General features: G+C 38.7%; 1 protein-coding gene and 1 pseudogene across 4 annotated transcripts in view; one reads left to right on the top strand and one right to left on the bottom strand.

Moving 5' to 3' along the window:
• Exoc6b (exocyst complex component 6B) overlaps nt 1-13,992 on the top strand; it is a 437,176-nt gene that overhangs the window by 302,824 nt on the left and 120,360 nt on the right. The gene's annotated exons all lie outside the window — the stretch shown is intronic.
• LOC121137373 lies at nt 5,066-5,183 on the bottom strand (annotated as a pseudogene).

Below are 13,992 nucleotides of genomic sequence, written 5' to 3' on the forward strand. Positions count from 1 at the left end.
AGGAACAGGTAAAGTGAACATTTGTGTTTAGACATTCCAGGATGGGAGATACATGCTGGAACATAATAGAGGAGTTAAATTTTAATGGTTTCACTGACTTCACATTCTTGACTTCAGTTTTTCATCTGTTGGAAGTTCTCAGCAATTACAAGCTCTCCCTTTCATCTTTTTGGATTCCATAATTGTAAGTTTAAGACCTAGGACATTGCTAGTAACTTGACTATTATTTGTCTATGGAATATTAGGGTAAACCCACCACCATGTAATGGAACATGCACAGTCATAGTTTTCCTTACTTTATGTGTGAAGAAAATATCCAGTGCAAACTTCATTAGGTTAACTTTAGTGATGTTTCCTAAGGTACTTAGATTGTCTTAGAGACATTAAGGTGCCTAGGTACCTGGATTCCATGAACTGGGAAGAACGTACATTTCCTTCATTTAAATATTGAAGCAAAAATTGTTTTCTAGTTTAATTTATGAGAGTTAATCTACTAATTGCTTAAATTTTTACTGATTATTCTGTATTACATAAGACATGAAGTTGGCATCTCCATTGTTCTGAATTGGTTCCTGTTGGGATGGTTTTTGTTCCAGAGTGAAGGTGTCTTTTGGCAACAGCAGTCACCGAGTTACCTGGCTTCTTGCTTCTTTAGCTTGACCAGATGAAGTCTGTTGACTAAACACCCACATGAAAAGCCCTTCACGCTATAACTATGTCTAGTTTATAGGGGTAAATTGCTAATTAACTAAAAGGCCATGTCCGTCTGTCTTAGTACTCAGTTATTGTTTAGAACAAAAGAAGTTGAGCAAATTGAACTTAATTTTTTTAACCCACTTGGGGAACTAGTTTGACATTTCCTTTTGATTTTAATCATATACTTCCTGCAAAGAAACACTTAGGATAAGTTATAGTTCATCTTTACTTTCCTCTATTGTTAAAGAAAATGTAGACTTTATTGTTTCAACAGTTTTGGATTAGCAGCAAAATATATCGGGCAGTGCAGAAAGTTTCACCACACTTCTTGCCTCACCACACAGAGCTTCCTCTATTATTAATATTCTACTTCATATCAGTGCTTGCTGTAATCATTGCACCCACACATCTTTACCATCTGAAGTCTGTATTTGTCATTCAGGGTCATTCTTCATGTTACAAATTCCATGAGTTGGGATAAATGCATAACAACATGAATCTTCCATTGCCACATCATAGAAAATAGTTTGCCTTCTGGAGGTTCTCTATCTTTCACTTGTGTATATGCTCCCATCTTTCTGTCTGGCATAATTGGGAGTTTACTCTTTTTCATAATTGTTCCCTGTCCAGAATGTTATGGAATTGGGATCATTCAGCACACAGCCTCTGAAGATTGACTTATTCAGTAATGTGCATACAGGGTTCTACCATGTTTATTCATGGTTTCATAGCCCATTTCTTTTTAGCACTAAAAAGACATGTTGGTTGAGTATAACATTTTACCCATTTACCCACCAAAAGGCATTGTGATTATTGCCAAATTTGGTTATTGCCAAATCATAAACTATGCTGCAATATCTACTGATTTTTGTGTAACAGCTTTCAACTCATTTGATAAAATGCTAACATATATATCTCAGTTTCATTTCTTTTGTGTGATAAAATGCTATGGACAGAAGCAACATAAGGAAGATTTTATTCACAGGGCTAGATGTTCTTAGTGGTAAGGAAGGTATAAATGCAAGAACAGGATGCTGAGAGATCACATCTTTATCCACAAACAGGAAGCAAGAACTAGAACCTGGGTGAGGCTATAAATTCAAAGCCTATCCCCAGTGATACATGACATACTTTCTCCACAAAGGCTCCATTTCCTAAAGGTTCCCCAGCCTCTATAAACAGTGCCATTAACTGGGGACTAATTGTTCAAATTCATATGCCTTTGGAGATACTTCATTTTCAGACCACAGCATACAATTTCTGGGTCATGTTACATTTAGATGGCATAGGAACCAACAGCAATCTGTCTCCTCACTTTAAAAGAGTTTCTCCAGGAGAATCTGTCTGGTAGCTTTTTGAGTTTTGGAGTCTGTTTGGGCCTTATAGGTTCCAGTTGAACACTTTAGTTAATTTTGATCAATTTCTTCTTAGCATAATAGCAACTTCCAGCTGTAGTTTACAGGCAAGGACAACAGATGTGAGGTGAGCATGCTCTCATAGCAGTTAGGAGCCAGAGCAGACAAAAAGGCCCTGTTACCATAGTGTCAGCCATTGTGTTCTGATGCAGAGATTCAAAGAAAAAGGCTGTGGCCATTTTTATAAGCTCCTCTTCATCTTGCACAATAATGCCTCCATAAGCTTTAATAGATTGGTGCATTTTTCTTCAGTTCATTGTTTACCCTCTTTGGGAACAAACATTAAAAAGGATCACATCTGTGGTCACATTTGTTTTTTTTTTTTTTGTTCTTGTTGTTCGTTTGGTTTTTTTTTTGTTTGTTTGTTTTTTGTTTTGGTTTTATGAGACAGGGTTTCTCTGTATTGTTTTGGAGGCTGTCGGTCCAGCCCGGCCTAAAACTCACAGAGATCCACCTGCCTCTGCCTCCCGAGTGCTTGGATTAAAGGCGTGTGCCACCACCGCCCAGCCTGTGATCACATTTTTATCCACAAGCAAAAAGCAAGAAGTTGGATAAGACTATAAGCTAAAAAACTTTGATATTGAAATCCAACATTAAAGAAGAGGCCATTTAAATGTAACTACATAATTGGGGAAAAAGAGAAAGTAACCAGGTAGTCCAGAAAAGCATAGACTCATAAAGAAAGGTTTGAAATTTGTATATCAGGTAACTCAAACCCAAAATTAACAAAACAAAAAACAATCAAGAATAATAATGAAAATTTGCCAACTTTAGCAATGTAAAAAATCAATATTCTACAATTACCACATTGTTGGGTTCAAATGTCTAATTTCAGAAACTGTAAAGTATGAAAAAACAAGGAGCAGAAGCTCAGTGCAAGGAACAGATTCGATGGAAGCTGCTTCTGAAAGACCTGCTATCAGTCACATGTGGTTAAACTTTAAAGGAACTGCTCTATAGTTGTTCAGAGAACTATGGGGAGGGGTTGAAAGCATAAAAGACAATAATGTGTGAGCAAAGTCCATATACCAATACACAGAGATAAAATTGAAGGAAAAAAAAGTTTTGTAGAGCTAAAATCTACAGTAACTGAAACGGAAAACTCACTGAAAGGAATTCAAAACTGAAGTATGAAAGGATTGGTGGCTATGAAGATAGAAAGAAAAATAAAGGGTGAGCAGAGCCCCAGAGAACTATGTCCATGGAAGTTTTGTGGTTCTTTTTGTCTCTTGTTGTCCTCTGTATTGTCTATTTTTTGTTAATGATTTTTCCTATTTTAACCCCCTCTCTCTCGCCCTCCCTTGAACTTTCACTGAGGGTTTAATTTTCTTCATTAAAAAACAAAACAAAACACCTAAATTTTACTGGTCTTTTTATTATTTTTCTAGTATTTATTTCTAAATTGTATTTCCTCCTTTTTTCTATTTTTGAATTTTTGTTGTCATTTTTCAAGGTTTTTAGGTGCAACTAATTTGGTGAGGTGCTTCTTTTTTTTTTTTTTTTTTTTTTTTTTGGTAAGATATCACACTGCCCTTTATGGTCACCAGCTGCACAGATTGTCGTTTTAACATTTTTAGTCTATTTATATCCTTAAAGCTAAAAATGAATCTAGTATCCAGCATGTTGGTTGCATTGTGTCTTTGATTGTAGAGTTTAATCTATTTATGTATAAAGCAGTCCTTGGCATGTAAAATACTTACTTTAATGTTGTTCTGGGGTCTGTTGCTTTACCCTTCATAGGGTTCTTTCATTTATTTTACAGTGATCCTTGGTGATTTGTTCTGATACTATGCTTTGAATGCATGACTCCTTACTGATCTCACCTTTTGAGACAGGGTCTCATGTAACTTTAGTTGGCCTTGAACTCCTGTGTAGTATGGGCAGCTTTGACGTTGAACAGCTGAACTACCTACTTCCGTTTGAGTGTTGTGCTGGTATTAAAGGCCACATGTGCACCACTGGTTTCAAGTGGAATCTGTTAGTTGGTTTTACTTTAAGGTTTCCATGGGACTTATATGAAACATCTTGTAGTTATAATGTTCTGTTTCATAACAGTAATAGCTTCAATTTCTTATATATACTCATTTACTCCTTTCCCTTTTTCCTTTTCGCTGTGAGTCACTCTTATTTTTATAGTTCTGTACTCACTGACAGATTACTGAAGGTATAATAATAATAATATTTAATAGTTCTGTAACTTTTACACTGACTTTGAAATGCTTTGCATACTGGTCTCAGGGTCTGAACTCACCTGCTCTAACTTTGCTAGTGAGCTCCACACGGTTGTATTCTCTTTTTTTTTTCTCAATGTATGCTTTTATTTAAATTAGAATAGTTGTATTCTTCATGCTGTTTGTTAGTGCTTCTTGTTTCTATTTAACACTCCTCAAACTTTTTATTAGACAGATCTGTGTGGCAATGTCTTTACCTCCTTTTTATGTCCGCAGAACGCCTTTGCAAGTTGTGTTCTCCATTGGTGAGGTCTTTTTGGTTTTGTTTTTGTTTATTGGTTTTTTTCTTTTGTTTTCCCTTTGAGCACAATGAATAGTTTATCACCCTACTTATTCTTGACTTATAAGGTTTTTGTTGAACAAGTCCAATATGGCCACAGGCATTGCATTTTGTGTGAGCAGTTTCTCAACTCTGATCTTGCTTTTTTAAATTTACATTTACAAATGTATTTTGTGGGCATGGGTGTTTTACCTTCATGTATATTTAAGTACTATGTGTATGCAGTGTCTATGGAGGTCAGTTAAGGTCATCATATCCTCTGGAACTGAAGTTACAGACAGTTGTGAGCTGCCATATAGGTTCTGGGGCTAGAAATCGGGTCCTCTATAAGAGCAGCTAGTACTTTTAACCACTGAGCCACCTCTTTGGTCTCCGATGTTGACTTTCACTCCTCCTCTTGAGCTGATCTGAGGTAGTGGTTTTGTTTTCCTTAGTTTCTGGGTACCCAAATGCTTCCCAAGATTTATGAGGTTTCCCATCCAATTACTAACTAGGCCCGACCCTGCTTAGCTTCTGAGACCAGACGAGATCAGGCGCGTTCAGGGTAGTATGGCCTTAGAGGGAGAGAGGAGTGATGAGCAAATGGGCAAAGAATGGGCTGGCGAAACCAGCAGAAACAGCTATCCTGAACAAGGGGGAGTTCTTGGCCCCAGACTGACAGCTGGGAGGCCAGCATGGGACTGATCCAGACCCCCTGAGTGTGAGAGTCAGTGAGGAGGCCTGGGCAACCAATGGGGCCCTGGGCAGTAGATCAGTATTTATCCCTGGCATACAAATGGACTTCGTGTGTCCATATCACAAAGAGGGATGCTCTCTCAGCCTGGACTCTTGGGGAAGGGCCTGGACCCTGACCTGAGTGAAATGACAGACTGGATATCCCCTATGTGGAAGGAAGAGGGGGTAGGGTGGGAGGCTGGGGAGATGGTGGGGGGTTGCGGGAGGAGGAGAGGGAGAGGGAACTGGGATTGGCATGTGAAGCAAGTTCTTTTCTAAAAAAAAAGTAATAAAAAATAATGAAAGAAAAAAAAGATTTAGAAGGTTTTGAACAGTATTTATTTAACCTTTCTGACAATTCCCCTTCTTCTTTGTAACTCTTATTCTTTGCTCATTTTTCTTATTGTTTTTTTTTTGTTTCTGATTCGCTATCTTACCAGTTTTAAATGTTTCACCTTCCTGTTTACTTATCTTGCCCTTGCATAATCCATCCTGCAAATGGTGCTTTATTGAATTTTTTATTTCTGTCTTTTTATTCTCCAGTGTCAACCCTTTTATTTAGTTCTTTTTGGTTCTTTGTATGTTTTCAATTTATTTATTAAATTTCTCATTTTCATGGTGCATTGTTTCCTAATTCTGTTTAGTTTTCTGTCTACCATTGAACTTTTTAAAGACGATTAGTTTTTATTCTTTTTCAGGCAGTTTGAAGACCTTCATTGTTTGTTATGAACAATGTTTTTGTTTCCTTTGATAGAATGTGTATGTCTCTTCTGTTATCTGGGTTGTTCTGTATTGGTGTCTGTACATTTGAAGGAGCATACATTTCTTTTGGTCTTTTCTATTTTTGCTTGTATAACAATATACCTGAGACTGATAACTTATAAACAATAAATTTATTTCTCACCATTCTGGGGTCTGAGAAGTTCAGGATTGAGACAGCAGCAGGTTGGTTTGTCTGGTAGGACTGCCCTCTGCTTTGGAGGTGGCACCTTGTTTCTACCTGCTCTGGAGGAAGGAATCCTGTCCTCATGTTGAAGAAAGCAGGATGGTTTCTCAGGCTGTGTTGCAAGGGCACTTAGTTTCATTCATAAGAGCATAAAATGACTCAACAGTCACTCTGTATTTATTTCTATAGACTCTGGGTATTGAGTTCAGGGTACTAAGCATGTACTCTTCCAATGAGCTTCTCATTTCAGTCATTTATTGGACAGTCACACCTTTATATACATTGAAGGTGGGAGGAACCTTCAACATAAGTTTTGGAGGGAGAAAAAAACATGTAGCTAGGGGAGTGATTGAGTAGACTGGAGCTGTCTACATGGTTCAAGTGGGAATCACAGTTGGAGGCTTAGATCCTTCTGGTCACTGGGTGGCCTTAACTGATGTGTTTCAGAGTCTAGATGGCAAGTCTATCCTAGGTGTGTTGCTGGCTCTTCCTGAGTTAATGACCGAGCCTCTGAATTGTCAATACTAGCCTCTGACTGTGACCCAGCCACAAAAGGTGCTCTTCCACCACTAAAGTCTTTGCATGCACCTTTAAGACACAGCTGACCACAGCTCCTTCTGGTTGTATTTGTAGTTGGGACTACTATCTGCCAGTATATAAGAGGGTCTGCCCTCCTTGCCAAAGTTCCTACAGGGTCTGCTGTAATACTGTACTCACCATTCCTGCCCCACATTCTAGATCACTGTTTTCCATCCCACACTCCCAAACTCCCCGTTTCTCTGTGGGTGGAATTCTGAGCATGACTGCTTCAGGCCATTGATGACAAGACCATAGTTAACTGTCAGGGATGGCTCCAGAACCACACATAAGAATAAGACATATTCTTCAGCAGTCATATCACTAAGACATACATGGCCAAGGTTCCTTTCTTTGGTTTATGGTTTTGGCTGAAGAATCTTCCAAAGCCAAGTAAGTCTGTAGCCACATCCACAGGAGTTTAGGACCATTTCTAGGTCTAGAGCTGGCAAGTTTGTCCCTGATGTAGTGCTGTCCTCTCAGTGGACCCTGCTCCTTTGTGGGCTCTCCCAGGCCCTCACCACATTCCTTGCAAATTCCATAAATGGCTGTGTACTTATTATGTGGGTACAAGTAGAAAACTACATATCCCACCATCATGGGGGTTGACTTTTTTTTTATGAGGTAACTACTCTGTGTATGACTAATATCCACTATTATTACTACTACTACTACAACTATTGAGTTAGTGGTTTATTATTTGTTTAGATACAAGTTATGTTTTAAATACAAAATATGGTTTGGAGACATTTTATTTAAGGCTTTGTTTTATATTGTTTTCAATTTGTTCATAGTGTGGTAAAACACATCCATGAACACATTTCAGGTGTACAATATTGTACTAGTAACAGTGAACACAATGGTATATATCCCACCTATCCTTGAAGTAAGAGATCTAATGAGCCAAGTCTCTAGGAGTCTTTTGTTTCTCCCACTCCCTTCCTTTTGTTTCTTCTTGACATGCTCCCTTTATATTCTGGACAACTTCTTTCTGACCAACAGGACCTGGAGTGGATTCCCCAGGGAGTCTATCAACTCCTCTGCAATTAGCCTCCTGTAGCTACCTTGAAGTGATGCAAGAAGGCTTGGTTTCCCCAGAGCCATCCTCTAGCCGAGCACTCCCCTTATGTATTACTCCAGGGAGCCAGATACCAGGAAACCATTATGTTAATACAGCAACAACAGCTTCTATTTTTTCAGTCCCATTTAAAAAAAAAAACACTTGTGACCTGACATGATCTTAAGATACAAACAAGCACCAACACACTTTATTCTATGTGGTGCTGAGAATTTTATTAGCACTGGCCTAAACCATAATCCTTAAATCAGTCATGCAAGAGTGTTTTTTCCTGCAGTCTGAATGAGATGCTCCCTGGAACAGTGGTAAACTAGAAGCCTTTTTGTAGTTTATCTTTTAGTTTCCCTTTTGTCCAAACAAATTCATTTTCTTCCCACATTTGCTGTTTTACCCATTTGTTGTATGCTCTTGATTTTGCTTTTTGGAAATACATTGTTTTCATTGCTCATCTTTCTTTAAAAACTGGTCTTGTTTTACGGACAACAGGTGAAAGATTCAGTTTTATGTTGAGTTTTCCAGACTTAATTTCTGAATGCACTATCTAGCTTGTTTAGCTTTGCCTACATTTGTTCCTGTGTGCATGTGCATGTATACACACACACACACACACACACACACACACACACACACACACACACACACACACACACACACACGGGGAAATCAGAAACCATGCAGCTCAGGAAGTGGTTGATTGTCCTGGAGCTTGTTACATGGATCACAGTGGTTTTCACTGCTGGGGGCTTGGATCCTTGTGGTCACTGGGTGGGCTTATTTAATACTACTTTTCAAAGACAGGGAAAAAGTAGAACAAGGTACTGAGGAGGGAGGCAGAGCAAAAGGACACATGAGACATGAAAGCAGAAAGGAGACTAGGGAGAGGTTACAGGAGAAATGGGGAGAAGGAGGAGTGTCACTGATTCATATTTGGTTTGGAACTGCTATGATAGTATCTATTATATCATATGCTGATTTAAAATAAGTTTACAAAGGAAGTACATGGGGGATATTCCTCATCTATAAGATGATACTTCATTTTTTTAATACTAGTAAGCCTGAAAGAATTTAAGTATTCTAAAATGTACCAGGATCACTTAAGATCGACTCAGTTATACATTTTGTGCCATGGTGTTGTCAATAGGAGGAGTTGGTTTCTTTTAATGTTCTGTTTATATAGAGAAATTATAGACTGCTATCATTTTGACTTCTTAAATCCCTTCTAACTCTAATTCTATTGTTTCAATTGAATTTAATTTTCCATGTGATTGTGTGTAGCTATGCATATAAACTCTTGTGCATATCCCTATGGATGCCAGGAGTCAACCTTGGGTTTCATTCCTTATGTGCTGTCCCCTTTGTTTATTTAGACCAGGTATTTCCTCAACCTATGTCATTGGAAATGTTGGGGTGTCCTTTTGTAGTCACCAGATGATAACAGGTAAATTAGATCAACCTCATTAATAAAAAAATTGTAAGAATGGAAAAAACTCCAGACAGGTAAGCTGTGGATCTTGGCACCTGCTTCAGAGGAGGAGAATGAAGAAGAGATGGATGACAAAAAAGGCCTTGCCATTTGAGTGAAGCCTGCATTTAGGTCAGTCACATGGTAACCACGTCCCATAAAACAAGGAGGGGAACTTTACAGAAAGAACAAGCTTACTTTAAAAACTAGGAGAAAAGGGAAAATGCTTTTCTGAATATTTCAGAATTCCAGAAGACTTACAAAACACATGATTGTGGCCCTGCAGGCTACTGGGTGTTGGAATCTGTCAAGGAATGTGCATCATCCCGTTAAAGGGATATTTAGTCTCTATTTCTTTAGCACAGTTCAAGGTGAGCTGCCTTCCTGATGTATGGTACTTAACCCTGCTCAATTGTATTGGGGGTGTCTACCCTAGCCAGAGTAGGTTTCCCTCAATGGGTCTTTCCTGCTGCCCTGTCACCTGGAACTTAACAGTAGACCCGCCAAGCCTCAGCCTCAGGAATCCAACACCCCAGATACCTACTGCACCCTCAGTATTCACCACACTTTATACAAAAATGTCATTTTCTTCAGCCCATTGTAAATGTACCGGATAAAATCTGAAACATTTGTTTTCTTCTCCCACGAAGTAATAGACTTCATTAGTATTAACATCAACCTGAAAAGAAACCTAGAGAAAAATTATTGAAATTAACAAAATACCTTTCTTTTACTCTTTGGTAACTTTTTTAGATTTTGAACTTTATTCGAGTTTTAAATTTATAGGATATTTTGAAAATTAACATTTATTAAAATGATGTCCAATTCTCAAAGGGTTTTACATTAAGAATGTCAGCAGTTGTTAGTGTGTTCTTCTTTCTCTTGGGAATCTTCTGCCTCTGTGCCTTCTTTGCTGTAACTTTGTGAGCCTCCTTTTAACATTTCCTATACAACTTTGAATTAGTTAGCAATTTCTTCACTGAAACGTTTTTTTTTTAATTTCCAAATTGAATCTGAGTCAGGACTTGGTACTATATTACACTCAGAGAGTCCTTCCTGACAGAACAGGACTAAAGATGGAGAGAGTGTGTGCCATGGAATGGGCTGATACTGCTTACAGTTAGTGTAACTTACCTTGCAAGCAGATGCAAGCAAGAGTTTGGGAGGAGCTAGTGAAAGAGGGAATTTAGTTTTATGTGAAATGAAGCAGGCTTTTTGATTTCTTGGATGGTGCTGAGGCTGTCCTGCAGAACTCCAGACTGTGGACATTTTCATGCTAACATGGGTCACTGAGAAACTGAAAAACTACTGTCTAGAAAAAAGTTCAAGAAGAACTAGTCCACAGTTAATGTCTGCTGCTTCCACTTGCCTGTGATTCATGATGTCAGAAGACCCATTCTGTAGGGGCCTTACCATGTACACGTGAAATTAGCTTGTCTAAACATCAGCTTTCCTTCCCACCTGTCCGGCAGTGTTTGATAATTTGTGCGTGTCAGCCTATCCTGCTGTGTGTCTTATCACTAGAAAAAGTACTGTTGATCAGTGCTGCTTTATATCACCATATCTGCATTCTTGTATTTCCTCTTTTTGGGTTTTGAGAGTTGATGAAATACAAGGAGGAAATTACTCTCCTTACTGTAGCAACCTTGAGTAAAATTGTGAGGTAGGTGCTTATTAACGTAAGTCCCGTGTATATTATATTTTACGTAGTTGGAATCATGTTCTGCATGAATTCTTATTTGTTCTTTAAAATAATCACAGTTCTTACTCTAGGAGTTCATATTTCTGATACTATATTAAATCATAGTTACAGAAATTTCATTCATTTATTTAATCTTTTCTAACAATAATGAAAATTTCTGTATTGCAGCTAACATACTACTCATAATTTACTTCCTTAGAACAAAATAATTAAGTATCTGCCTATAAGTTTTCCTTTAAATAAATATCTTCTCACTGAACCATCTCTGATTCAGCTCTTTTCCTTTTTGTGATTTGTCATAGGCATAGGACAGTTTTTCTTGACATTGGGTCACCAAACATCTAAGAATTCAGTAAAAGCTACAAACATTTATTTGTGGATAAATGAATATTTTCTGTCTCTGTCTCTCTGTCTCTGTCTCTCTCTCTCTCTCTCTCACACACACACACACACACACAGACTCACACACACACGAGTTATAAGGATAATCAATTATGATCTACCTGCCACTCTGCCAATTGCTTTATATGTGTGTAGGGAGAGATCTTACATACCTGTAAGCAGATGGGGAAGACCATAGAGCCTTATGGGTTCCCGGAGCGGTGGTTGCAGCTAGTAGGTCAGCTGCTCAGGAGTGGCTTCTTGGTAGAGGCTCGGCCAGCTCCTCTCTCAGGGTTCCGCAGCAGCTGTGGCAGGAGAAGGAAGCAGACTTTGGAGTGGCCATGGAACAAAGCCATTGAAATCTGGTTAGGGGAAGAAGGCAGAGTGCGGGAAGGCTGGGTAAACGTACTTCCTGACACCAGATATTGAGGAAGATTAGCCTAGACAGGATAGGGATGTCATATGATATTTTATTAGAGAGAAGTCACTTATATGAGAAGTCGAGAACCTAAGGTCAGTGCTCACTGCTCTATGAGACCCAACCAAAAGCCCAAGAGAGAGAGTGTCTTTCCCCTCAGTTCTTTTATCCCCCGTACTTATACATACCTGTGACCACGCCCAAACAGGCATGATCAGGGCTATGGGTACTTAAGATCTCTCAGCCAACAGTATATCATCCATATAATGGTAAATTATAGATTTTGGAAATTGTTTGTGAATTATTTCCAAAGGTTTTTGTGCCAAACACTGGCATAGAGTAGGACTATTTAACATTCCTTGTAGCAAAACCTTCCATTTGTATCCCTAACTGGTTGAGAATTGTTATAGGTAGACACTATGAAGGCACATTTTCCCTATCTTTTTCTTGTAAAGGTATAGTGAAGAAGCAATCTTTTAGATCAATGACTTTACTAGGCCATCTTTTAGGTATCAGAGAAGGGGAGTGGCATCCAAGTCTGTAAAGAGCCCATAGGCGCTATTACTTTATTGATAGCCCTCAGGTCTGTGAGCATCCGCCATTTACCAGATTTCTTTTTGATAACAAAACAGGGAAATTTCATGGATTGGTACATTACTCAATATGCCCAACATTTTTTTCAGATTATCTTTTTTATTTATTTTTAAGTTTAAATTTAGATTAGAAACAAGGTTGCTTCACAAGTCAGTTCCAGGTCCCTCTCCCTTTCCCTCCCCTCCTCCTGTGCCCTTCCCCCAACCCCCCCTCCATCATCCCCTCATTTTCCCAGAGAGGGTGAGGCCCTCGATGGGGGTGTCCATAGTCTGTCATTTAGCTGTTCTTGAATCAGCTTTTCTAAAGCCTCTGACTTCTCAGGGGTCATGGGCCATCGCCCTACCCAGACAGGTTCATCTGTTAGCTATTTTAAGGGAAGAGTGTTTGGTTCCTCTCTAGGTTTGGCACTGGTATTCTGTACAGCCTATATGGTTGGCATCTGTTTTCTGTAGTGCTTTACAATATTTTTCTAACACAAAAAGCATGTTTATGATTCATATCTTATACAGGAGAAATTTTAGTCTGGGTATTCCATTGCTGTAATAGATCCCAACCCCAAAGATTAGTAGCAATGTTTGCGACATATGGCGTCAGTCTTCCTCTTTGTCCTTCTGGCCCTATACACTCAACCCATCTCGCGCTTTGTTTTTTTCTTGAGATAGGATTCCAATCCCTAAGAATTGAACGTTTACCTCTTGTAGTGGCCATCTTGAAGGCCAGGATTTTTGATTTATGATGGTGACATCAGTTTCAATATCTAAAAGACCGATAATTACCTTATTTACCCTAACTGCTAGTTTGTTATGTGATCCTGTATAGAAGTTTGACAAAATATACGTTTTTTTGTTTCATCCAGTTACGTTTGTTTCATCCACAGTAGCTAATCTATCATCCAGTGCGGTATTATTCTTTACAATAGGCAGTGGATCTTCTAATTGTCCTGGGAGAGATTGTCCTCTACAGTAACTGGGAATGACCAGACCACTTTTGACATGGAGGCCTTCAAGAGGCCCCCCCCCAAGGAGTTTCCCAATTGTAAAGGGTTACCTTGTTTGTCCATGGTCTACCTACATTCATTGGTCCAGTGTCGGCCTTTGCCACATCTCCTACATAATTCAGAAGGCTAAGGCCTAGGAGGAGCATTATTTCTAGGAATTCTTTGCTTACAATTTCTTCTTAGATGTCCTATTTTGCTACAGTTAAAACATCTGGTATTTCGATGTCTTTTTAAACCTCTAGAAATCGCTTCTCCTACCCAAACTTCTGTATCTTGATCCTTATACTCAAGGTTAGTTGTATACAGGACCCATTACTCCAGTTGTGCTGACCTGATTTTTAATGGCCAAAGTAATGACTGCATTGTGGATTTGCATTCTCATAAGCTAGAAATTCTATAAGAATCTGAAACAGATACCTGTAATTCTACTGCTCTGGATAACCTTTCTAAGCTTTCTCTTGGATCCTGAACCACTTTGGGATAGGGTTGTATTTTCTCTCCT

Source organism: Mesocricetus auratus, unplaced genomic scaffold (genome assembly GCF_017639785.1).
Source record: "Mesocricetus auratus isolate SY011 unplaced genomic scaffold, BCM_Maur_2.0 Super-Scaffold_100676, whole genome shotgun sequence".
NCBI classification, from domain to species: domain Eukaryota; kingdom Metazoa; phylum Chordata; class Mammalia; order Rodentia; family Cricetidae; genus Mesocricetus; species Mesocricetus auratus.